Below are 25,000 nucleotides of genomic sequence, written 5' to 3' on the forward strand. Positions count from 1 at the left end.
AGAACGCCCGACCCGTTTTGTGCCGGGCAGCCAGGAGGGGGTCGGCGGCCACGCGCGCGGAAGACGCAGTGGGGGGCGGCGAGGGGGCGCGGCGATACCCACACCCCGCGGGGCGGGGCCCCGGCGTTCGGGCGGCGAGCGGGAGGCGGCCCGGGGTGCCCGACCCGGGGGACAGTCACGCCGTGCGGCCGCAGCGCCCGCGCGCCCGCCCGGTCGAGGTCCGGGTGCCGGCCGAGGCCAGACCCCGGGCCACGCCGGCGGGCGCAGGCGCAGGAGGGGAGGGGGGCCGGTGACCGGCACCGCCCCGACCCACAACGACGGCCAGAAGGCGACGGAAGCCGTCCGGCCGACCCACCGACCCGGAACGAGGGACCGGGACCGGGACCGGAGGTCCCGGCCCGGGCCCCCCCCTCGAACCGGGGGGCGGGCGGCCGGCAGGCCGGAGGTCGACCTTACTTACACACGACGGCTGGCCGGGAGAGACCACCGGGGCGCGCTCGGGCGCACGCACGCGCCGAACGGGACCCGCAACGCGGGGGAAGGACACGCCGCCGCCCCCGGACGTCGACACCCAAGACGCCTCGGGGAGGGGCCCCGGCGGGCCCGGGAAGCGAGGCGCGCACCCGGGGCGCGCGGACGCGGAGCGGGAGAGCGGGTTCGGGAGGAGACGAGACCCCGGGCAAGCCCGAGGCGACCGTGGAAGGCGCGGGGAAGGCGGCGAGCGGGGAGGGGGTGGGCGGCGGGCCACCGCGAGGATCCGGGGAGAAGCCTCGGGCACAGACGACCGCAGCAGCCGTGGACACACAACGGGGTCTCACCGCCAGCGGCCCGTTTGGGCACACAGGGGCGGTCCCGCGCGGCACACGGAGCGGCCGCCTGGCCTTCGGCGACCCACGCACGCCTCTCGGGGGCCCGCGGCTCCCCAACACCGCCACCGCAGTCGCAGCCAGCGCCCCATAACCGTCTTCCCTACACACGCGGCGGGCCGACCCGACCTCTCCGACGCCCACCGGGCCCGCGCGGGGCCGACCGCCGCCGGTGCGCGAAGCCGAGGCACACGCCGGGGGGACGCGGACACCGGCCGATGGTGGCCGGGGGCGACGCCCCTCAAGGCGGAGCCGGCTCGGGTCCCAGACGGGGCCGCCCCGGCGCAGCCGGAGAGCCGCTCAGAGAGAAAGGATCGGCAGGCAGCGGCGGGGAGCGGGCGCACACGCAGGGCCGGGGCCCACGAGGGCAGGGGCACGGGAGCCCGCCGAGGACCCGGGCGGGAACCTCGGGCACAGCCGGGCCACCGGGGAAGACACGACCACGGGATCCCACCGCCACAGACACGAGGGCGGTCCCGCAGCCCTCCCACCCGGGACACCGGCCGGCCCTCGGCACCACCGCGGAGACCCCTCACGGGACCCGGACCCCACCGCCGGGGGCCCCGGAGCGACCACAGCGACAAGCCCGACGCCAGGGCGACACACCCAGGATCTCGTCCATCCGCGACCCGGTCCCGCTCCGGGAGACCGGCACGCCCCACCGTGGGGACGCTTTCCCGGGCCCAGGCGGCCCGACCCGTCGCCCCGCACACAGCGCGGTCGCCGGCACCGGCAAGGGCTCGGCACGGCACGGGAGCGGGCGGAGAGCCGGCTCGCAGCGGAAGGGGGTCACGCGCCAGACGGGACGCCACACGCACCCAGCCTTCAAGCGACGACCTCCCCAACGGCGAGGACACAGGGCCCGGCCCGGCGGGACCCTCCCCCGACTCAGAGGGGGGAGGCGCGGGCCACAGTAGGCGACGAGCGGCGCTCGGTCCCCACCGCGGAGACCGGCGGACCCCACTTCTCCCCGCCACCGAGGAGGAAGAGGGAACTCTGCCTACACACGAGCGAATCCAATCGCCACGCGGAAGCGCTACCACAACGCAGAGAGAGGCGGCGGGCCGGGGGAGTCCGGTACCCCCAAAGCACACCTCTGGGATCGCTAGAGAAGGCTTTCTCACCGAGGGCGGGTCACACTCCCCCACCCACCGGTCGCCCCTCGCCGGGCCGCCCACGGAGGCGCTCAGGGACACCCAGGGAAGGGAGGGATGAGGTCTACGGCGAGAGGAGCGGAACCCGAGGCACCCCCTCAACCCCGCGTCGAGGGGCACAAAACCTCGATCGATCGCCTCGACGACAACCCTCCGACGAGCTGAGCGCTTCTCCTCGGGACCCACACGCAGACCCCATGGCGGCAACCGGAGGAGGGGGCCCCGGGGGCGGGAACGACACCACCGCTCGGCCTCGGGCACCTGAGGGACAACCCGGAGCGCTCCAGGAGCACCGCAAAAGGCCCAAGCCGAGCCAACGCTCGCACCACCCCGGCGAGGGCAGCACGACGGGCCATCGGGACGAGCCCCCCACCGCCGCGGAGAGGGGCCGCCCCCGACAAGGCAACAACCACAGGAGGCGAGAGCGAGGGATGCCTGCCGCGTCAGAGGACCCCACCGGCCCCCGCCAGGCGGAGAACGGGGGAGCACGGCGAGGTCGGGCCGGATTCCGTACCCCCTACACCTCCCGATCCAGACCCCACAGGCAGGGTGCAGGAGAGGCAAGGGGGCCCCCGCGGGCGGGACGAGAAGAGCGGTCCCATTCACCGAGAATGTCCGTCCCTCGCCCACCGCGGATCGGTCGCGGCCCGGGAGAGCGTGACGTCACCACATCGATCGGAAGAGACCCAGAGCGGGGCGAAGGAGTCAACCTCAGCAAAGCCACGGAGCCCACGGGCCCGAGGCCGGCCAGCCCCGCTCCGGGGAAGGGACGGCGGACAACCCCAGAGGAGAGGAGGACGCCTGACACGCACGGCACGGAGCCAACGGAACGGGGTCGTCGCGACCGCCCCAGGTGCCCGCAGCAGGGAGCGCACACGCAGGCAGACGGGAGCCCGCCCGCCCGCACCGGCCTTTCCCCGCCACACCCAGGTGAGTCGGAAGAGACCCGGGCCCAGGGCGGCACCAGGGAGCCGGGACACTCAGACGGATGCACGGGAGGCAAGGCACACGGGCCCCAGCCGGCGGCTCAACCCAGAGCAGGGCCGGCTAGCCGGGTCACCGGTAGACCAGAGACCCCCCACGCATCCAGAGGCCCGACCTCTCCAGCGACGGGTCGCCAGAGGACAGCGTGTCAGCAATAACCCGGTGGCACAAAACGACAACTCAGAGTGAAAGATACACCCCGCCCAGGGGGCAGGGGGTCTAGTCACCGGCCACACCGCCGACTCAGAAATGCGTGACACGGACATCTGTCCCCAAAAAGGCCACCATCACAGCCAGACATGGAGCACCCAGGGCTGTCTGGTCGACCTAAACACACACACACACACACACACACACACACACACACACACACACCAGGGAGCAGCCCTTCCCGGGCACGCCCTCCGGGCCACCGGTGCCACGCAGGGGCCGGCCCGTGCCTTCAGAAACAGACTCTTTCGGCCGTCCCCTCACACGCGAGGGACACACGACACGAGGGACCGAAGGCGCTCAGGGACCACTCTCCGACCACGAAGGCGGACTCGGAAGTAAAGCGTCACAGCAGAGGGACCGCGGCCAGGCGCGGCACCCCGGGAGGACGGCGCAGGAAGGCCACCGACTCCCCACAGGGACTCGGGAAAGAAATCCGGCGGGTGGGTGGGTGCCTCTGGCGGCCAGGGCCCGCGCTGGCCCGCCACAGGGCCGTGGAGTGGCGTCCCCGGCCACCCGCGCCACGCCCGGAGGGTCCCCGCGGGTCGCGGGTCGGGCCTCGGGAGCTACGGCGTACTGGTCGACCGGCCCGGGCAGCCCCGACACCTCGCTCGGGCCTGGAAACTCGGCGACAGCCTGCCCCCATACAGCCCTGCACGCCCGAGCTCTGACTCACAAGTGACTCGCCAGAGCTCTGGCGCCACAGGGACAGCCCCGCTGACGGCCGCAGGCTTTCCGGAGCAATGACTAGCTCACAGCGGGGACGGTCCCCTCCCTCGGCAGCTGTCACCGGAGCTCCAGAAGCCAAGAAAACCATATAAAAGCGGCCGCCAGATGGAGCCCGACAACCGGCGACGACCAGGTCCCCAAACCTGTCACCGAGAGAGATCCAGATGGCAGGGCGGCCGGCGGACGGCAAAACCGAAACCGTGAGTCGAGAAAAGTCTGGCCGAGGCCGAAGACACAGCCCCTCCACCCCAACCCCACAGAAACCGTCCTCCAAACGTGTCTCTGCGTAGACCGAGACAGGCTCCAAAGACAAGCCCACGACGTGTGGCTGTTTGGACATGCATCTCGGAGGGAGAAAGAACACACAGGACTCGGTCGCGAGTCGTTCAGGTGACAGAGAGACACAGAATGAGGACACTTTCACAATCAAACCTGGGGTGTGGGGGAGGGAGGGAGGGAGGGAGGGAGGGAGGGAGGGGGGATAGAAAAAAGACACATGGAGGAAGGAGAGAGGGAAGAAAGGAAGCAGGGTGGGGGGAGGAAGGACATGGAGAAAACAGAAATTTTAAAATCTGGAGAAAATAGATGATGAAAGACAGGTGGAAAATGAAGAAAGATGAAGAAGAGAAAGAATGAGGAAAGAGGTGAAGGAAAAAAGGGCGAAAGAGACAAAAAAAGTATAAAAGACAAAGAAAGAGAGAAAAAAAGGAAAGGAACAGAAAAAAGGAAAGAAGGGAGGGAGGGAGGGAGGGAGGGAGGGAGGGAGGGAGGGAGGGAGGAGGGAAAGAAAGAGAAAAACACAGAGCAAGAAGAAAGGAAGGCAGAAAGAAGAGGCTAATGCCATTTTCGGCATTAGCCCCCACCTGCATTTAGGTAAAAATCTAAAAAAAGGGAAAAAGAAAAGAAAGGAAGGAAGGCAGAGAGAAGAAAGAAAGAAAATAGACAAAATGAAATTTCTTGCTAAACATAATCGGGCCTGGCGACAGAGCTAGGCTCCATCTCGAAAGAAAGGCAGGGAGACAGAAAGAAAGAGCAACAGAGAAAGACAGACAGACAGACAGAGAAAAAGAGAGAGAGAGAGAGAGAGAGAGAGAGAGAGAGAGAGAGAGAGAGGCCAAGCAAGGTGGCTCATGCCTGTCATCCCAGCACTTTGGGAGGCCGAGGCGGGCGGATCACAGGGTCAGCAGTTCGAGACCAGCCTGGCCAAAACGTTGAAACCCCGTCTCTACTAAAAATACAAAAATTACCTGGGCGCGGTGGCACACGCCCGCCATCCCAGCCACTCAGGAGGCTGAGGCAGGAGAATCGCTTGAACCATGGAGGCCGGAGGTCACCGTGAGCCGAGATCGCGCCATCGCACTCCAGCCTGGGTGACAGGCTGAGACTCTGTCTCAAAAGAAAAAAGAAATAAAAAATAAAAAAAGAAAAAGAAAGGCCACACAAGAAACACAGAAACATCTAAAGAAACACAGGAACAATGAACGAAACCCAGAAACGACAAAAGAAACAAACAAGAAAGAAAGAAAGAAAGAAAGAAAGAAAGAAAGAAAGAAAGAAAGAAAGAAAGAAAGAAAGAACTGGAAAAGGCAATTAGGAAGAGAGAAACAAAGGAGAAAGGATAGACAGATTTCCTTTCGAAAGATCCTCTAACAGCATAGTAAGGCCCAGGGAGGGGCTGCGACCCACCTTCCACCTTACGAATACGGTTGGCCAGGAAAATATAAATACCACGTGTAACGTCACCGTTAAACGTGACTATGAGCCGGGCGCGGTGGCTCACGCCTGTCATCCCAGCATTCTGGGGGGCTGAGTCGGGTGGGCCACCTGAGGTCAGGAGTCCAACAACAGGCTGACCGACATGGTGAAACCCCGTCTCTGCTAAAAATACCAAAAAAAAAAAAAAAGGGACCCACTTCCGTTACTTGCTGCTGTGGACGATAGGCAGCTGGGGTCGGTGAAGGATTCCAAGATGGCTGGGCGAAAACTTGCTCTAAAAACCATTGACTGGATAGCTTTTTGGGAGATCATACCCCAAAACCAAAAGGCCATTGCTAATTCCCTGAAATCCTGGAATGAGATCCTAACCTCCAGGTTGGCTGCTTTACCTGAGAATCCACCATCTATTGACTGGGCTTACTACAAGGCCAATGAGGCCAAAGCAGGCTTGGTGGATGACTTTGAGAAGAAGTTTAATGCCCTGAAGGTTCCTATACCAGAGGATCCATATACTGCCCTGGTGGATGCTGAAGAAAAAGAAGATGTGAAGTCTTGTGCTGAGTGGGTGTCTCTCTCAAAGGCCAGGGTTGTAGAATATGAGAAAAAGATGGAGAAGTATAAGAACTTAATTCCATTTGAACAGATGACCATTGAGGACTTGAACGAAGCTTTCCCAGAAACCAAATTGGACAAGCAAAAGTATCCCTATTGGCCTCACCAACCAATTGAGAATTTATAAAATTGAGTCCAGGAGGAGGCTCTGGCCCTTATATTACACATTCTGGACATTAAAAATAAAAGTAATTATTAAAAAAAAAAAAAAAAAAAAAAAAAAAGAACCTCTTTAATTTTAATGTTAAAAATAAAAAAGGAAAAGAAAAACAAATTCTCCGGACGTGGTGGCACATGCCTGTAACCCCAGCCACTCAGGAGGCAGAGGCAGGAGAATCGCTTGAACCCCGGAGGTGGAGGTCACCGTGAGCTGAGATCGCGCCATCGCACTCCAGCCTGGGTGACAGAGTGAGACTCTTGTCTCAAAATAAAGAAAAAAGGAAAAAAGAAAGAAAGAAGAAAGAAAGAAAGAAAGAAAGAGAGAGAGAGAGAGAGAGAGAGAGAGAGAGAGAGAGAGAGAGAAAGGAAGGAAGGAAGGAGCCGGTCGCGGTGGCTCAAGCCTGTAATCCCAGCTCTTTGGGAGGCCAAGGTGGGTGGATCACGGGGTCAAGAGATAGAGACCATCCAGGTCAACATGGTGAAACCCCGTTTCTACTAAAGATACAAAAAATTAGCTGGGCATGCTGGTGCGTGCCTGTCATCCCAGCTACTCAGGAGGCTGAGGCAGGAGAATTGCCTGAACCCAGGAGGTGGAGGTTGCGGTGAGCCGAGATCGCGCCATTGCACTCCAGCCTGGGTAACAAAAGGGAAACTCCATCTCAAAAAAAAAAAAAAAAATACCACACAAGAAACACAGAAACAACGAAAGAAACACAGGAACAACGAACGAAACACAGAAAACGACAAAAGAAACAAACAAGAAAGAAAGAACTGGAGAAGGCAATTAGGGAGAGAGAAACTAAAGGAGAAAGCACAGACAGATTTCTTTTCGAAAAATCCTCTACCGGCATAGTAAGGCCCGGGGAGGGGCTGCGACACACCTTCCACCTTAGGAATATGTTGGCCAGGAAAATAAAAATGCCACACGTAAGGTAACCGTTAAAAGTGACAATGAGCCGGGCGCGGTGGCTCAGGCCTGTCATCCCAGCACTCTGGGGAGGCTGAGGCGGGTGGGCCACCTGAGGTCAGGAGTCCAACAACAGGCTGGCCAACATGGTGAAACCCCGTCTCTGCTAACAATACAAATAAACTTCTTTAATTTTAATCAAAGAAAGAAAGAAAGAAAGAAAGAAAGAAAGAAAGAAAGAAAGAAAGAAAGAAAGAACGAACTTCTCCGGGCGTGGCAGTGCATGCCTGTAACCCCCAGCCACTCAGGAGGCTGAGGCAGGAGAATCGCCTTAACCCGGGAGGCAGAGGCCGCCGCGAGCCGAGATCGTGCCCTCGAACTCCAGCCTGGGTGACAGAGTGAGACTCTGTTTCCAAAAAAAAGAAGAAAAATGACTATGAGGGCCTGGGCCAGGGTGGTTGAGTGAGTTTACCTAGGGAGGGAGGGAGGGAGGGAGGGAGGGGTGGCGGGTGGGGAGGGGGGAGAGAGAGAGAGAGAGAGAGAGAGAGAGAGAGAGAGAGAGAGAGAGAAAGAGAAAGAGAAAGAAAGAAAGAAGGGGGGATATGCCTGAGTGGAAGGAGAGAAACCAAGGGGAGCAGGAGGGGACACAAAGAGGAAGGGGAAGGGACGGAGGCACAGTAGGTTATTCTAAAATGTATTCAAGACTGGGGTGGGGGTGGGCACGGAGGGCAACTCAGGAAACAAGCCGACTCCAGCAATGACACCTAATTCATGATTGCTGGCATCGCTGCCTCGAAAGGGGGGCACCGCATGTTTCTTCCTCCACACTCATTCGATGATTTCTGGGAAACGCCATTTACGAGCACACTCTGGACATCTACCTGCTTTCGCTACATCTGGGGAGAATCGGGAAAGTCCCCACTAACGACAAGGCCTAAAGTGGAGCTGTCATCCACAAAACCCAGGCAGAAGGGTCCATATGGGTTAAGAAAGACACCAAGAAAGAAAGGGAAACAACGGATCAAAGAGAAGAACAATCGGGCCCGGCCAGGGTCTCCAGGGGTCGTCTGGGCAACGAGGGAGTCGGGGGTGGGGGTGGGGGTGGGGGTGGGGGACGAATGGACTAAGGGAGGGCGGGCCTCTAAGTGGGGGGAGGTGGGGGGCGGGTGGCAGAGAGAAGCCACAGTCTCTCCTGACGGTGGGCGGGCGGCCAGAGCGTCCCGTCACGCCGCCTAGACTTCGGAGAACCGGTGACCGCTAGGTGACGCCCGATGACAACATATGCAAGTGTCAGCCCGGCACCCTCCCAGGCATTTCCCCCACAACTAATGGAGCGGAGACCCTGAGGGGGAAGGAAGCACCGTGACTCGGCAATACGCGCAGAAACACACGCACCTACGTACGTGCGTAGGTACGTACGTACGCACGCACGCACGCACGCACGGACGTACCCACGCACGCACTCACACGCACGGCGTATCCCACAGAATAGCAGAGTGTATACCGTGATAGCGAGAGGGCCCACGCCATTTTCTTCTCTAGTAACAAAAGAAAAAGCAGGCCGAGGCCCGGCGGCCCACGCCCCTCACCCCAGCACTCCGGTAGTCAGAGGCAGAGGCGGGCGGGTCACCCGGGGTCAGGAGTTCCGAACCATCCCCGTCAACATGGCGAAACCCCCGCCTCCAGGCCCTCGAAAGGCCGGGCAGGGGCAGGAGAATCGCTGGAACTCGGGAGGTGGAGGTCGCAGTGAGCCAAGATCTCACCACCGACCGCACTTCAGCCTGGGCGACAGAGCGAGACTCCCGGGGCGGGGGGGTGGTGGGGGGGATTCGCTTCCCTCTTTAGGTGACCACGCACCGTGACACGTACACAGAGAGCTCGGAAGGTACACAGGCTCTGACCTCCTCTCTGTGGTTTTGAGTCGGTCTGGCGATATTTTCCAGGCCTTCCGTTTCCCCGTAAGCAGTCACAGAAATGAAAACTCCCTCCTTTCCCAATTCGTCTTCAGCTCATCATCAGGCCGCAAGAATAAGCAGCCCGACCCGACCCGACCCGACCCGACCCTCCCGCTGGGTCCGGGAGCAATTGCACTCCAGCCCGGGCGACAGAGCGAGCGAGCGAGCGGAACCTCTGTCGCAGAAGAAAACAATTAAAAAGAAGGAAGATAGATAGATAATCAGCCGGCCGTTTTGTGTCGTGCTGCGTCCTGGCACCCGCCCGGGCCGGTAGGCCCAGCTCCTCAGGGGCTGAGTCAGGGGAGCATCTCTCTAAGCCCACCAGTCAGTTCAAGGTCACAGTGACCTACGTACGATCGGCCTGGGCGACACAGGGAGACCCCATCTCTAAAAAAGTACATGGAAGCGTGGACGGTCGTAGAAGACATACAAGGAGGTGGCGGAGCACGGGAAGGCTCCGCTCGTTCCTGAAGACCAGAGCACAGCCGGGTGCGGTGGCTCAAGCCTGTCGTCCCAGCACTTTGGGAGGCCGAGGCGGGTGGATCACGAGGTCGAGAGATCGAGACCAACCTGGTCAACGGGGTGAAACCCCGTCTCTGCTAAACATACCGGAAAATAGACAAATAAATAAATTAGCTGGGCACGGTGGCACGTGCCTGTAATCCCAGCTACTCGGGAGGCTGAGGCAGGAGAATTGCCTGAACCCAGGAGGCGGAGGTTGCGGTGAGCCGAGATCGCGCCATCGCACTCCAGCCTGGGTAACGAGAGCGAAACTCCGTCTCAAGAAATTAAAAAAGACCAGAGCACACAAACAGGACCATCCGCTTGAGGTAGCCACCGTTCCGAATCACGGCGGAGGCCTCGAGGATTTCAGAGCAAGGCCCTGCCGTCATCTGCGGCACCCGACCTCGCCTGTAAATATTTCCGGAAACCGACTCGTCCGTCCATTCATTCACTCACTCATCCATCCATCCATCCATCCATCCATCCATCCATCCATCCATCCAGTAGGGAGGAAGGAAGAGAAAAAAGAAAAAGAATGAGGCCGGGTGTGGTGGCTCATGCCTGTAATTCAAGTACTTTGGAGGCCAAGGCGTGCAGATCACCTGAGGTCGGGAGTTCAAGACCAGCCTGACCAACATGGTGAAACCCCATCTTTTTTTTTTTTTCCAATAAATAAATAAATAAAAGAAAAGGAAGAAAGGGGGGGAGGGGAGGAAGAGAGAGAGAGAGAGAGAAGGAGAAGAAGAAGAAGAAAGAGGAGGAGGAGGAGGAGGAAGAGGAGGAGGAGGAGGAGGAAGAGGAGGAGGAGGAGGAGAAAAGAAATAAAAAGAGGGCAGCGCACCATGGCTCACGCCTATAATCCCAACACTTTGGGAGACTCAGGTGGAAGAATCGCTTGAGCCCAGGAGTTTGAGACCAGCCCTGGCAACACAGCGAGCCCCCGTTTGTACTAAAAAATCAAAACAATTAAAAAGTTAGCCGGGCATCGTGATGGCAGGCACCTGTATAGTTCTAGCTGTTTTGGAGCCCGAGGTGGGAGGATTGCTTGAGGTCGGGAAGTGGAGGCTGCCATGGGCCTTGGCCAGACAAATGCACCGCAGCCTGTTTCCCGGGCTGGTCTTCAACTCCTCAGCTCTAGCGAAGCACCTGCCTCACCTCCAAACTTGCACCCACCACATTCATCCGTCCCGGAGGTGTCTGTGACAGATTTTAGTAGGGGAGCATTCATTTCTAAATACCAGAGCAGATCAACAGGACCATCCGTTTGAGACAGACACCACCATTCTGAATCACAGCAGAGGCTTTGAGGATTTCAGAGCAAGACCCTGCTGCTATCTGCAGATAACCACCCTTCTTTCGAGGGACAGGGCTCTGTCAGGTAGCCTCTGGCTGTAAACCAAAGGCCCAACCACGGGGCCATAAAGTTAACCATGTTAGCCGAGCCGCTCATAACGCACCGAGCATAATCCCAGCACTTTGGGAGGCTGAGACGACGGGTGGATCACTTGAAGTCAGGGGTTCGAGACTAGCCTGCTGACCAGGGCAAAACCCCGTCTCTACTACATACACAAAAGTTAGCCGGGTGCGGTGGCACGCACCTGTAGTCCCAGCTACTCACTCGGGAGGCCGAGGCGGAAGAATCGCTTTGACTCGGGAGTCGGAGGTTGAAGAGAGCCGCGATCACGCCACTGCACTCCAGGCTGGGCGACAGAGGAAGACTCCGTCTCAAATAAGAACAATAGCAAGAAGTATAATAATAGTAACGACGTTAAATTAAATGTAGAAAAACAAGAAATCACACATAATTTGTAGCGTCATTGCTGCCTCAAAAGGCGAGAAGCATAGGTTTGTGTCACCATGGGTTTTCTTTGTTCCTGAAAAATTGCTCATTCATTCATTCATTCATTCGTTCGTTCGTTCAATTCTATTTTATTCTGTTCCATTCTATTCTATTCTATTCTAGCGTGTGTGTGTGTGTGTGTGTGTGTGTGTGTGTGTGTGTGTGGCTTACTTCTGTTTTCTAAATATGGGGTTTCTTTTTTCTAAAGATGGCCAGGCTGGTCTTGAACTCCTGACCTCAGGTGATCCACCCACCTCGGCCTTTCAAAGTGCTAGGATGACAGGCGTGAGCCACCGCGCCCGGCCTTATTCTAATATTTTGGAGAAGCAGTCTTTCTCTGTCACCCAGGCTCAGTGCAACCTCCGCCCCCTGTGGGTTCAAGCAATTCTCCTACCTCAGCCTCCCGAGTGAGTGAGCAGCTGGGACTACACTACAGGCACGTGCCACCACGGCCCCCTAACTTTTCTGTATTTCCAGTAGAGGCAAGGGTTTCACTATGTTGACCATGCTGGTCTCGACCTCCTGACCTCTGATCCACCCGCCACAACCTCCCAGGCAGGCTTGAGCCACCACCACGCCTGGCCTATTTATTCTTTTTTCCTTAACTTTCCAGAAGGCTAGTTGCTTAAGCTTTCTAATTATTTTATTAATATTACTAATACCCTGATAACACTCCTAAAATAGCAATAGTTACATCATTGTATAGAACTGTCCTTGGATGATAAAGCACTTTTATTTCACATCAAGACAGCAATTACTTTAGATCATAATATGTCCACGCTAGACACCTGAAATTATACCTAGCACTGTCTTTCTATGACTAAAAATTCAGAAATGCATACTGAACAGAAGATCCTTATCAAAATGATTTACGAGTCTTACAATTATCCTTTAATTCTTGCCGGGTATTGTTACTGCTATTTTGTGCATTAAAAACTGGAAAACAAAACAAATGACAAAAATGACATGAACTCCAGGTAGGGCTAGCTAGGTTCCTCAGGTCCATTTTCTTCAGTACTTTCAATAACATATGAAGTGTTATGAAGCTTGCCCCATGGATTTTTCAACTGCATACTATAACCTGAAGGGTTAGGGAAAAGTCCGAGAAAGGGTCCTTTGAAGTAAAAATTAATTTAAAGGGACAAAACCCACACAGTAATAGAAACAGAATATTAATTTTGTTCTCTATGGCAAAAATAGCCAACACGGTCAAGAATACTTTATGAGTCAGGTTGCAAAAGTGACAATTTTAGAAAACTCTATTAAGAGAAATTGACAGAGGGGGAGGTGGGGAGGGATAGCCTGGGGAGAAATGCCAAATGTGGGTGAAGGGGAGAAGAAAAGCAAAGCACACTGCCATGTGTGTACCTACGCAACTGTCTTGCATGCTCTGCTCATGTACCCCAAAACCTAAAATCCAATAAAAAATTAAAAAAAAAAAAAATGGACAGAATAAAATCTGATTTCTCACACTCTAAAAACTGATGAAAACTAAACTGGCTTCACCAAAAACAGTCAATCTCTATGGTAACACTGTAACTCTCAGGTTGAGTAGCTCAAAATCAATCCAATCTCCAGCAAGACAAAGTTTAGCCTTTCTGTTCATTTAGGAGGATATTCTTTTTATCTGATCAAAGAACAATGAGACCCGGGGGTCAGAATGGCGATTCCCTAGGCAACAAGGGAGGGAGGAACGCGAAGATGGGGGCGGGGGCGGGGGCAGCGGACAAGTCACAGTTGCCCCGGGCTGTGCGCAGGCGGCCTGAGTGTTCTTCCTCCATGAGGCCTCGGTTTTCAGAGTGCCTTCTTTCTTCCTCCGTGAGGCCTCGGTTTTCAGAGTAACGGTGGCCGCTAGGGGATGCCCGAAGTCTGCCTGCCAACAGAGAGTGTCAACCAGGAATGAACTGGGATCGCCAGGAACGGGAGCGGGAGAGGGGAAGAATGGAGCCCTCCCCCCACCACAGCACAGTGGGGCCGCCGTGCCCTCCCAGGCAGTTGCCACAAGCAATCGACCAGCGCCTTAGGGAGACACAGCCTAAGTCCCCACCCATCGGATTATGTGAAACTTCCTTCCAGAGAGAAGAGACCGACTGGAAATTCTCTCCGTCAAGGTCGAAACCTAAAAGGATCACTGGCACACCCACCAGGCCCAAGACAATTTTGAAAAGAGTTGTTTCAAAATGGAAGAGCAGTTTCTGTGTTTGGGGTACATCCGTATATTTCCGTATAACAAAATTAGTTGTTTTAAACATGACGCTTTAAAAGAAAAAAAAAAAAATTTTTTTTTTTTTAACTCCTTACCTGTACAGTCCTGCGATAGGCAGACCACGGGACTCGTCAGCTCAGAGTCCGTGAGGCCAGAAGCTGACATCCTGCATGTCTACTCAGAATGAATGAACGAATGAACGAGTTTATTTATTTACTTTGAGACACAGTCTCGCTCTGTCCCCTAGGGTGGAGGGCAGGCAATGGCACGATCTAGGCTCACTGCAACCTCTCCGTCCCGGGTTCAAGTGATTCTTTCTGCCTCAGCCTCCCGAGTGGCTGGGAGTACAGGCATGTGCCACCACGCCCGGATGACTTTTGCATTTTTAGTAGAGACGGAGTTTCACCATGTTAGCAAGAATGGCCTCGATCTCCTGACCTCGTGATCCGCCCACCTCCCAAAGTGTTGGGGTTGATTACACGCGTGAGCCAGCCACCGCACCCGCCCGGGCCTGTAGTCCCAGCTACTCGGGAGGCTGAGGCAAGAGAATTGCCTGAACCCAGGAGGCGGAGGTTGCGGTGAGCCGAGATCGCGCCATTGCACTCCAGCCTGGGTAACAAGAGCGAAACTCCGTCTCAAAATAAATAAATAAACAAAGTTAAAAAAAATTAAATGCTGTATTCTGTTAGCTTTGCTTTGTACCCTGAGAAGGACATAATATAGCTGTTGTCTGTCTGTCTGTTTGTGACAGGGTCTCGCTCTGTCTGTCGCCCAGGGTGAAGTGCCTCCAAGTAGCTGAGACTACAGGCACGGACCCCGGGGTTTGGCCATGTAGCCCCAGGTTGGTGGTGGAGCTCCCGTGCTCAAGAGATCTTACTGCCTCTGCCTCCCAAAGTGTTGGGGTTACCGGCATGAGCCACCGCACCCGGCCTGACTCAATACCAGGAAGGGCCAGGATCTGCCAAGGCCTGTGTTCCAAAGTGGGGACAGTGGATCCCATGGTAGAGGGAGCCATCGGTCCACACTGAGCTCCGGCCAGCCCCAGGCCCCACCATGCAGACCAAATCAGAAGGAACAGGGTCCCTCGTCCTACACACCGCATCCCTTCACTGAACTTGGGAGCGGATCCATTTCCCAAACATGAGGTGGCTCTCAGTTTGAAACGGGTCACAAGGGGCCTGGCTTTCCCGAGTCGGCAGGATAACGAAGTCCTTCCGTGACATAGAACGAGGTGTGGCTCGAATCTAGATTCTCCAGTTAAAACCAAGGAAGATGGCCAGGAGCGGTGGCTCGTGCCTGTCATCCCAGCACTTTGAGAGGCCAGGCCGAGGTGGAAGTATCAGGAGGTCAGGAGTTTGAGACCAGCCTGGCCAAGACAGTGAAACCCCTGCCTCTACTGAAAACACAAAAATGTTAGCTGGGCGTGGTGGCGCGTGCCTGTAATCCTAGCTACTCAGGAGGCTGAGTCAGGAGACTCGCTGGAAACCAGGGAGGCAGAGGGTGCAGTGAGCTGAGATCGTGCCACTGCGCTCCAGCCAGGGGGACAGAGCAAGACTCGGTCTCAGAAAACACACACACACACACACACACCACCACCACCACCACCACCACCACCACCACCACCAAAGAAAACCAACGTGTCACACTCGATCGAGACAGACAGAGACAGAGAGAGATGAGAGAGACAGAGAGAGAGAGAGAGAGAGAGAGAGAGAGAGAGAGAGAGATGTTATATCCGAGTGACATAAAGAATGCACCGCACTCTGAAACTGAATTATGAGTCCTTTATGTTAGCCAGCGACGGAGAGGTGGCTAATGCCCAAAATTCTCTCTCAGGCCCAAAGAAAGAAAGAGTTAGGGGGTTCTTTATACACTAGTTTGAAAAAGGAGGGGGGAAACCTAGCTGAAGCAAATTTTTCACAAAAGCAGAGTAAGCAAAAAGTTAAAAGATAAAGTAGTACAGGCTGGGCATGGCAGATCACGCCTATAATCCCAGCACTTAGGGAGGCCGAGACGAGTGGATCACAAGGTGAAGAGATCGAGACCATCCTGGTCTAAACAGCGAAACCCCATCTCAACTCAAAAAAAGAAAAAAGAAAAAAAAAATTAGCTGGGCATGGTGTCACGTGCCTGTAGTCCCAGCTACTCGGGAGGCTGAGTCAGGAGACTCACTTGAAACCAGGGAGGCAGAGGGTGCAGAGAGCTGAGATTGTGCCACTGCACTCCAGCCAGGGAGACAGAGCAAGACTCGGTCTCAGCAAACACACACACACCACCACCACCACCACCACCACCACCACCAAAGAAAACCAATGAAGGTGTTTAACTCAACGTGTCGCACTCGATCGAAAGAGACAGAGTCAGAGAGAGATGAGAGAGACACAGAGAGTAACAGAGAGAGAGAGACAGAGAGAGAGAGAGAGAGAGAGACAGGGGGAGAGAGAGAGAGAGAGAGAGAGAGAGAGAGAGAGAGAGAGAGAGAGATGTTATATCCGAGTGAGATAAAGAATGCACCGCAATCTGAAACTGAATTATGAGTCCTTTATGTTAGCCAGCGACGGAGAGGTGGCTAATGCCCAAAATTCTCTCAGGCCCAAAGAAAAAAAGAGTTAGGAGGTTCTTTATACCTTAGTTTGAAACAGGAGGGGGGAAACCTAGCTGAAACAAATTTTTCACAAAAGCAGAGTAAGCAAAAAGTTAAAAGATAAAGTAGCACAGGCTGGGCATGGCATCTCACGCCTATAATCCGAGCACTTAGGGAGGCCGAGATGGGTGGATCACAAGGTGAAGAGATCGAGACCATCCTGGTCTAAACAGCGAAACCACGTCTCAACTCAAAAAGAAAAAAAAAAAGAAAAAGAAAATTAGCTGGGCATGGTGGCACGTGCCTGTAGTCCCAGCTACTCGGGAGGCTGAAGCAGGAGAATTGCTTAAACCCAGGAGGCGGAGGTTGCAGTGAGCCGAGATCGTGCCATTGCCCTCCAGTCTGGGTAGCAGCAGCGACACTCTGTCTCAAATGAGAGAAAAAAGCAAAAAAAAAAAAAAAAAAAAAAAAGAGAGAGAGGAGGAATGGGGGGGGAGAGAGAGAGAGAGAGAGAGAGAGACAGAGAGCAGAGAGAGGAGGAGGAAAGGGGTACTCAATGGAGAGAGAATTACACATATCTTATAATGCTTTTGATACCATAATCGGTGGCCCGGGTGCACTTTTAAAACAGAAACAACAGCAGCAGCGGCAGCAAAAGCCAGCCAGCCAGACAGACCGTCACAGAGACAGTATTGTTACTAAAGACAGGTTTTCACTAACACGGGGGTGGGGGGGGGGAGACAGAGAGAGAGAGAAAGAGAGAGGAGGGTGGATAACGAGGTCAAAAGATGGAGATCATCCTGGCCAGGCCAACATAGTGGGACCCCGCCTTCACTAACAATACAAACGTATTAGCTGAACAGGAATGTTGTCAGCAGGCTCAGGCTTCATAGCCAAAAAGCTGAAACCACCATCTGGGATGTTTTCCCGAGAGCCAGTGGTTTCACGAGGGGCCGTGTGTAGTTGTGGAAATGGACAGGAATGTTTGGAGCTCCATATTTGAGACAGAACGGACAGGGCTCGGTCACGGGTCATTTAAGACATGGGGAGATACAGACTGAGAAAACCCTCCCAGCATCCTAGCTGAACAGAGAGGTGCACGATTTATCGAGACACTAAGTCTGGGTCACAACCGAGTCAACGGAGAAAGCAAACCCAGATTTTAGGGTTGGATTTCTCTCTCTCTCTCTCTCTCTCTCTCTCTCTCTCTCTCTCTCTCTCTCTCTCTCCCCCCCCGCCCCTTCAGAGGGAGTCTCACTCTGTCCACCAGGCTAGAGTCCAGTGGTGCGATCTCGGCTCACTCACTGCAACCTCCGACTCCTGGGTTCAATTAAATCTCCTGCCTCAGCCTCCCGAGAACCTGGGATTGCAGGCACGCACCACCACGCCCGGCTAATTTTTGTCCTTTTTTTCCTTCTAAAGACGGGGTTTCACCATGTTGCTCAGGCCGGTCTTGAACTCACGACCCCAGGTGATCTGCCCGCCTTGGCCTCCAAAGTGCTTGGATTACAGGCGTGAGCTCCCGCGCCTGGCTAATTTTTGTCTTTCTGTAGAGACGGGGTTTCACCATGTTGGCCAGGATGGTCTCAAACTCCTGACCGCAGGTGATCCGCCCACCTCGGCCTCCCAAAGTGCTGCAGTGACAGGCAGGAGCCACCGTGCCAGGCCTGAATCTTTATCAATGTGTAACATCTTTGAGGTCTCCAAGTCCAGAAATAAACTCGCCACTTCTGCACAGGATTCTGTATGGAGATCAAATCTGAGATTCCTAAAGTAAAGAATTGAGGCCTTGGGAATGGATTGGATTAGATCTACCTGAGCTTATATTAAAATAAAAAAGAGGGAGAGGAAGAGGGAGGGGTGGAAGAAAGTGGGGGAGGGAGGGGGGAGAGAGAGAGAGAGAAGAGGAAGAAGAAGAAGAAGAAGAAGAAGAAGAAGAAGAAGACCTCATGAATTTCTAGAAAATAAGACCTTATGACTTTTGCATCCGTTGGCGACTCTAGGTAGTTTGCTGAACCTGGTTCTGTGGCCTTGCCTCTGTTTACTTTTGCACTCCAGGCCACGATGCACAGTGCCAGACCTGGGAGGAGTTCAGCCACGCTGCCTACCGAGAGAGAAGCTTTACCTCGCTGACCCTGTGAAGGCACGTGTGGTTCTCAAATACAGGCATTCTGATGGAAACTTGTGTGTTAAACACACAAGTAACAGATGATCGAGTTTGTCTGGTGTCTAAAAGAGAGCAAGCTCAAGATGGAAAGAAGACTGAGAAATTCCACAGTCAACTAACTAGTGGCACTGACCGTAGCCAGGGAATCCCTCAGTGTTACCATGGAAACTGAGTGAATGGTTTGAAATGAAGACTTTGTCATGTACTGAGGAAGTAAATATCTTTTGAAGTAGGGAAAGTGTTGGGACAGAAAATACTTTATGTAACTAAGTGGACTCTTCAGAAGCTCAGAGGTCATTTTCTGTAATTTTCTTTTGAACGTTTTCTTTAGAGAGCTAGGAATGCGAATGTTTTCAGTCAGAAAGCCTGTATTTACTTTTGGAAACTGCACAAGCGATGCATCTGTCTCCGGAACTTTGCAGATTACTTGATGTTAGGTAAAACGCACAATTGTTTCTTTCTGGCAGATTCGTAACAGTAACTTGAAAATGAGATATTACGAAAAGCCAATGCTTCCTTAAATTTAGTTCATCTTTCTTTCAAAGAACATTCAATGTAACCGTTGTGTTGGATCGAGGTATTTCTTTTGGAGCATAAAATGTATGCCGTCGATGACCAATAGACATAAAAGATGGTCATCGGAACAAACTCCGCACCACAGTGCGCATTGTTACGAATGCCGTGCACCTGAGTATGTCTAGTAGTGTGGCCTCAATTATATCTAACAGGAATTGACTAACCAGTATGCTTTGCCTTCTCTCTCTCTCTCTCTCTCTCTCTCTCTCTCTCTCTCTCTCTCTCTCTCTCTCTCTCCAGAGAGATACAATAAAAATACCTTTTATTATAGGGGATTGGTAGTATCAGCTCGTTGAACAATGACTTTGAATCTAGTTTTCAGTTATCAGAAGCAGCAGTTACTTGAGTGCGTGAATGCAATGACGGTCACTACACATGTACCACAACCACCATTTTACAGACATTTTCACGACGTATTTTTCATCTGCAGTTTCTCAGAAGGCCGATAGATGATCCCAACTGTCACATCATTGCATACTTCTGTCCGTCTTCTCTCTTTCTGTAACCAAAGTGTTAGGTGTGACTGTCACAACTGTCATGTTTTCCAGTAAACCGGAAGTATGATATTATTTGACACTTATGTTCGTACCCTAATTTCACCACCTAAACGTCGTGTTCACATGTTGATTCCCCAGGAATGGAATGAAGGTACTACGTTGAAATACATCCTGCAGGCCAAGCGCGGTGGCTCAAGCCGGTAATCCCAGGACTTTGGGAGGCTGAGGCGGGTGGATCATGAGGTCAAGAGATGGAGACCATCCTGGTCAACATGGTGAAACCCCGTCTCTACTAAAAATACAAATCATTAGCTGGGCATGGTGGCGCGTGCCTGTAATCCCAGCTACTCGGGAGGCTGAGGCGGGAGAATTGCCTGAACCCAGGAGGCGGAGGTTGCAGTGAGCCGAGATCGTGCCATTGCACTCCAGCCTGTGGAAGAAGAAGAAAGAAGAAGAAGAAGAAGAAGAAGAAGAAGAAGAAGAAGAAGAAGAAGAAGAGAAGAGGAGGAGGAGGAGGAGGAGGAGGAAGAAGAGGAGGAGAGGAGGGGGAGGAGGAGGAGGAGGAGAAGAAGAGGAGGAGGAGGAGGAGGAGGAGGAGGAGAAGAAGAAGAAGAAGAAGAAGAAGAAGAAGAAGAGAATAATAATAAGAAGAAGAACAAGAACAAGAAGAACAAAAACAAGAAAGAAAGAAAGAAAGAAAGAAAGAAAGAAAGAAAGACCTTATTGTTGTACCCGAGCGAGTCAAAGAATGCACCAGACTCTGAGATTGAATTATGAGTCCTTTATTATGCCAGCGACCGAGAGGTGGCTGATGCCCAAAATTCTCTCGGCCCCTAAGGAAATATTAGGCGGTCTTTTATACCCTAGTTTTAAAAGGGAGGGGGAACTTAGCTGAAGGAAATTTTTCACAAAAGCAGAGTAAGCAAAAAGTTCAAACTTAAGCTAGTACATGAGAAATAAAACAGTGCCAGGTGCGAGGGGTAAAGTTGTCACAAAAGACACACAACTTATATAGGTAACCGGGGCTCTGGGCATTGGACAGCACCTGCCCGCATTCCCAAGCTCTGCTGGTACCACTGAACTCGGCCTCTTATGAACAAATGCGTTCCCAGCGTCAGCCCGCCCCAGCTACATACTCTGGTGACATAGTGAATGGTGGGAAAATCACTAAAATGTAGAAGGTAAGATGGAGTCTGCCCAGCTCAGGAAGCTAACTGACATAAAGCCTGAACAGCTTTTAGTCTGAGAAAGAGAGAGCTAGTTTTAACTGGCAAAAAGCAGGTTATCACATTATGAAGTACAGTTTACAGGAACCGGCTGTCACTAGACATCGAGAAATCCACAAAAGCGCTAGTCAACAGCAGGAGAAAAACAGCAGCTCACACACGTCCTGGGGAAAAGATACACCGTCCTAGAATTCCGTGCCAAGGCATCACCTCCGGTCATCTTAAGGGAGCAAAGTATCGCTTTTTAGACAGCGTTTCTATTTTGGGCACAAACTACTACGGCCCAGCGTGGCGCCACGATGCCCTTCCCATTTTGCATATATGCTGGCCCGGGGAAGGAGAAAAGAAGACATCAAGAGAAAAGGTGATTGAGAGACCCAGCCAAGATGAAGCTTTCCCAGGGAGGGAGGGAGGGAGGGATGGCTGAGGAGTGAAGGGGTGAAAAAGCCCCACCACTACTGTCCAGCCCGCCCACCCGCTTGCCCACGAGGACCAAAGGCTGTGCCATCGCCCCCAGCTGCCTCTGGGGAAGTGGGACCGTGCCCCACCCCCACCCCCACCCCCACCCCCCATCTTCAAAAACAGTGGCCACTGAGTGAGGTGAGATCTGGCCATCACCCATGCAAATGTCAACCGGCAAAGGGTGGGGGGAGGGGAGAGAGGATGGAGGCCCACGCGCCTGGCTCCAGAACGTTTCCACGCAGGGTGGTGAGAGGCGCGGCGTTGGGGGGAACCCACCTCACAAACTCAACGAGTTGGAGTAAAGGGGCGGGTGGGGGGTGCTTAAAAAATAAACCAACTCCTCATAAAGCCCAGGTAGAAGAGTCTATGCGCATGAAAGACACCAACAAACAAAGGAACACAAAGTACCGATAAAGGAACAATAGGGCCCCCACCGGGGCGGAGGTTCCCCAGGCAACGAGGGAGAGAGGGAGGGGCCTCCAGATGGGCGGAAGAGAAACCGGTTGCCCCAGGTTCTGTGAAGTCCTCGGGCTCACAGAGCTCCCTCCGCGCCACCTCGATTTTCCATTACAGTGGCCGCTAGGTGATGCCCAAAGACCACCGATGCTTGCAGGCGTCAGCACGAAAAAGAAGGGAACGCTGGATCGCTCTGGGTCGGGGTGGAGGTTGGGGGGCGGGGGCGGGGGCGGGGGCGGGGGCGGGGGCGGGGGCGGGGGCGGGGCGGCTCAGGCACGCCGCGTCACCGGCCTCTCCCCGATCCCTCTCGGATCAGGTCGTTTCTGGGCCCAGGGAGTCCTCTCGGGTGATGCCCGCCTGCAACTAGTCGACCGGAGCCTCCAGGGGACACGGCCTAGGCACCCGCCCGTGGGTTCATCTGGAACTTCCATTCCCCTAGAGAGAAGGAAGAGGAGACCAGGGGCGGGGGCGTGTGGACGGAGGCTAGGGGTGGAGATGGGGCCTATCTAAGATGGAAGTCCAGTCCCTAGCGTTTCCGAGTGGACTCCAGACCCACCACCTCAGAGTGTCAATATCCGTTACAGGGAAGCGAAGGTCCGTGAAATCCACACTCACTCCCGGAGTGAGTGGCACGATCTCGGCTCACGGCAACCTCCGCCTCCTGGGTTCCAGCGATTCTCCTGCCCTCAGGCTCCCGAGTAGCTTGGGATGACAGGCACGTACCACCCACCGTGCCGGGTGAATGTTGTATTCTTAGTAGAGACGGGGTTTCTCCACGTTGCCCCGGCGCCGGTCTCGAACTCTCGACCTCTCGCGATCCACCCACCGTCTCCTCACGAGAACATCACTGGGCCGTCCCAGCCCAGTAGCGTTACAGTGGCCATGCCTTAGAAATCACTCCCACGCACACACCGCGATAGGTCCTATGTCTAGAAATGTATGCCGCGGTCATGAGCTTTCTTCCTTAGCGCCTCCACGATTGGCTTCGCTAGGTAAGATTTTCCCTAACCGTTTATTTTTGAGTTGAGGAGTTTGTCAGGGAAATAGGAGAAGGATAGACGCCACAAGTGACAGGGAGAAAAGTCTGAAACATGCTCCTTTCATCCAAGTGGGAGCCTGGCCTCGACCTCCCCAAATCCTACACACCGAGTGGGGAAACCCAGCAGGGCCCCTCTGTCCGTCTAGATTCCTCTCGGCCTCTGTAAGCACGCGCTCTTTCCTTTTCGTGGAAGAGGCAGGGCCCTCCCCCTCCCCCAGAACCGAAGGTCTCAGGACCTAGAGTCGGAGAAGATACACCCTGTGGAACCCAAGTCATCCCGGGGGGCCTTCGTTCTGCAGGGGACCCAGAAACGAAACGTGTCTGGCCTATTCTCTGATTCATCTGTCTCTGACGAGTTGACGTTTCAGGCGAACCTTCAAAGGGCCAAAGGCAAAGAGCTCTTCCTCTGCCCCTACCCGACCTTTTCGTGAGCAGCGAAGGGTGACAGTCTCCTCAGGCAGGCCCAGGTCACCAGGTATCCCGATCCATTTCTCCCCTCCCTCCCAGTGGGATTCCACCCATCCGTCTTCGGGATGGGGCGACACAAAGTCCAAGTTACTTTACCGAGTCACTAACGGAGAGAGGGGATCGAGGGAGTCAACCTATGTCAGAAATGACATAGGTTCAGAGCCTAAAAAAGGGCCGGCCGCAGTGAAAGGTGGCAGGGTGCGAGCTTGCTCCCCCCCCCCCCGGGACAGAGTCTCACCCCTGTCGCCCAGGCTGGAGTGCAACGGCGTGATCTCAGCCCAGGGCAACCTCCGCCCCCCAGGTTCAAGGGATTCTCCTGCCTGCCTGCCTGCCTGCCTGCCTGCCTGCCTGCCTGCTTGCTTGCCTCAGCCTCCCGGGTTGCTGATATCACAGGCATCCCCCACCACACGCCCGGCTAATCATTTGTACGTTTAGTAGAGACGGGGTTTCATCAGGTTGGCCACGCTGGTCTCGCTCGAACTCCTGACCTCAAGTGATCCTCCCTCCTGGGCCTCCCAAAGTGCTATAGGATGACGGGCGTGAGCCACCGCTCCCCGCCCGCGCGCTTGCTCTTCAAGGGTGAAGTGCTGGCGGCTCACGCCCGTCATCCCAGCACTTTGGGAGGCCCAAGAGGGCGGATCACTTGAGGTCAGGAGTTCGAGGCCAGCCTGACCAACATGGCGAAACCCCATCCCTCCTGAAAATAGGAAAAGTAGCCGGGGGGCGTGGTGGTGCGCGCCCGTCATTCCAGCTACCGAAGGACGAAGCAGAAAAGGAGACTCTTCCAGCCAGCCCCACCGCGTCCCCCCACCCCCAGCCACAGCCACAGCCAGCCTTCTTGTGGGGCGGCGCCTGCCGAATGGAGTGGAGCCCGAGGCCATGGGAGCCATCACCTCCGACTCCAGAAGGGAAACAGGGCTGTCTGCATTTGAATGGGGCTCTAGAAGGCGGCTCGGCTGCCGCTTCCGAAGCGATGCGCCTCCCTTCGCCTGGCACAGAGCGAGGCTCCGTCTCAAAAAGAAGAATGAGAAAAAAGAAGAAAATATTAGCACGTCAGTTGTGGTCGCGAATCAGTCCCCGGAGGCCAGGCACAGTGTGGCTCGAGCCCATCCATCATCCCAAAACTTTGAGACGCCAGGTCGGGAGGATTGCAACGAAGTGATGAGACCCTGTCTGTAGACCCTTTCTACAGGCAGGGTCTCATCACTTCGTTGCAATTGATCTGTTTGTTTGTTTGTTTTGAGACGGAGCTTCGCTCTCGTTACCCACCAGGCTGGAGGGCAATGGCACGATCTCGGCTCACCGCAACCTCCGCCTCCTGGGTTCAGGCAATTCTCCCGCGTCAACCTCCCGAGTAGCCAGGACTACAGGCACGCAGCACCATGCCCAGCTAATTTCTGTATTTTTAGTAGAGACGGGGTTTCACCCGGTTGACCAGGATGGTCTCGATCTCTCGAGCTCGTGATCCACCCACCTCGGCCTCCCAAAGTGCTGGAATTCTAGGCGTGAGCCACAGCGCCCGGCCTAGAAAACATTGAAAAACTGATCTGAGGGGCCGGGCCCGGTGGCTCACGCCTGTCATCACAGCACTTTGGGAAGCCGAGGCGGGCGGATCACCCGAGGTCGAGAGTTGCAGACCAACCTGGTGAAACCCCGTCTCAGAAAAATGAATGAATGATCTGA

The 25,000-nt window shown here is 54.9% G+C and overlaps 1 long non-coding RNA gene and 2 pseudogenes across 2 annotated transcripts in view; 2 read left to right on the forward strand and 1 right to left on the reverse strand.

The window, feature by feature from the left end:
• Positions 1-8,730, reverse strand: part of LOC144579468 (uncharacterized) — a 21,623-nt gene extending 12,893 nt beyond the window's left edge. The window contains exon 1 of the long non-coding RNA XR_013527009.1: positions 8,219-8,730. This is a non-coding gene — a long non-coding RNA (uncharacterized LOC144579468). The remainder of the gene's footprint in view (positions 1-8,218) is intronic.
• Positions 5,861-6,495, forward strand: LOC144579467 (ATP synthase peripheral stalk subunit d, mitochondrial pseudogene; annotated as a pseudogene). The gene has a single exon (XR_013527007.1). The product of XR_013527007.1 is annotated as an ATP synthase peripheral stalk subunit d, mitochondrial pseudogene (transcript).
• Positions 8,731-16,982: 8,252 nt separating the features above from the next.
• Positions 16,983-20,026, forward strand: LOC144579457 (signal recognition particle 9 kDa protein pseudogene; annotated as a pseudogene).
• Positions 20,027-25,000: the final 4,974 nt, after the last annotated feature.

The sequence above is a fragment of the Callithrix jacchus genome, chromosome 15 (assembly GCF_049354715.1).
Source record: "Callithrix jacchus isolate 240 chromosome 15, calJac240_pri, whole genome shotgun sequence".
Taxonomy (NCBI): Eukaryota; Metazoa; Chordata; class Mammalia; order Primates; family Cebidae; genus Callithrix; species Callithrix jacchus.